We start from the raw sequence: 1,583 nt of genomic DNA on the forward strand, positions 1-1,583 counted from the left end.
AAGAACTAAATAAAAGTCCATAAAAAAATAAAGAAGGGTAAAAATATGTTTAAACCATTTTATCCAATATAATTTATATTTGACCAAATTATTTTTACTCATTACAATTCAATTCATTTTAATTCGATCCAACCGCCCATTTATTACTTCTATACTACACTCAGAAAAGAGCTCATGATCCAAAAACAAAACTCTCAAATCATTCCAAGAAAAACAAAACACTCTGAAATTATTGTAATGGATTAAAGAGAAGAAGTGAAATTTATGTGGAAGAGAAGTAGATTATTGGGGAAAGGAAGCTTTGGTTTTGTTTCGTTGGCTTCGACTAATTCTGCTTCTCCTATCATTTCATCTATCATTGCGTTAAATCTTGATTGTTGATCCACTCTTAGTCTCTTCGAGATGAAAGGAAATTCCTAAGAATGTTTGAAGATTGTCCTCATGTTATTCGATGTTTCGGAGTTAAAGTCACCCAAGAAGATGACCTACTTTTTTATAATTTGCTCCTCGAATATGCCTCAGCCAGAAGCCGTGCTGATCCTCTTGATGAACTAGGATTGCCTGAGTTTCAAGTCTAAAAGCACACCAAAAATGTACTTTTAGGGCTCAGTTTCATTCACGGAAAAGGGATCATTCATTGCGACATAAAGCTCTACAACATTCTTCTTACTACAAATGATGATGGTACGGTCAAGGTGGCAAAGATCGCTGATTTCGGGCTTAACCTAACTTTGGAAGAGATTTGCACGCAGAAGCAGGGGCTCAGAGGAACTAAAAGGTACATGGCACCTAAATATCTGCTGAAGCAGGCGTACGGCCTAGGCATTGATATTTGGGCACTTGGATGCACTGTTTACGAGTTGATCACTAGGACACCCCTCTTGGAATCATCCAATTTAGATGCAAAGTTTGATCATGTGTTACATCGAATTAAGTATGAGGAACCAAATTTTGAGAATGTCAAACTGTTGAAAGAGGCAAAAGACATCTTGAATAATTGTCTAGTCAAGAATCCAAGCTCGCATTGGACTACAGAAATGCTCTTGAATCACTGTTTTCTGAAATCAGCCGACAATGTCCAACCTCCAAATACGAGGAAGGGGCAATGTGGTTACATGTATTTTTTAAGTAGACCTGCCAAAAGAGAGCATTCAGGACACAACTACACATTCGCGATTTGGTTATAGAAATTGATACAGATTCCGAAGGCAGAAACTCGTGCCCAAAGCTGCTAGTTTCTGGCTATAGATAGATTGACAATAGAGCATTGGTTTGTAATGTATATAAAGTAATAACTGTTGAGTTAAGAGATCAAGCTGATGTAACTACATATAGTTAGTTGTAACTAAGTTTGTTAGAGAGTTGTTGTAAGTTAGTTATGCAAATATAGTGACAACTAATATGAATGTGCAGTAAATTATTAGATTGATTGAGTGTATAAATATCTCTTATGGGAGATACTTCACATAATGAATGAAGCATTGAGATATTTTCAGAATCTCCTTCTTCTCTCAAACTTCCTTCTCTTAGCTAAAAGATCTCCAGCTATGGAGATCAACAGACTCCAATTAGAAGTTATCACT

General features: G+C 36.1%; 1 pseudogene; it reads left to right on the forward strand.

Moving 5' to 3' along the window:
- The first annotated feature begins 248 nt into the window (after positions 1 to 248).
- LOC129875114 (mitogen-activated protein kinase kinase kinase 20-like) lies at positions 249 to 1,233 on the forward strand (annotated as a pseudogene).
- The last annotated feature ends 350 nt before the right edge of the window (positions 1,234 to 1,583 follow it).

The sequence above is a fragment of the Solanum dulcamara genome, chromosome 11 (genome assembly GCF_947179165.1).
Source record: "Solanum dulcamara chromosome 11, daSolDulc1.2, whole genome shotgun sequence".
Classification (NCBI taxonomy): domain Eukaryota; kingdom Viridiplantae; phylum Streptophyta; class Magnoliopsida; order Solanales; family Solanaceae; genus Solanum; species Solanum dulcamara.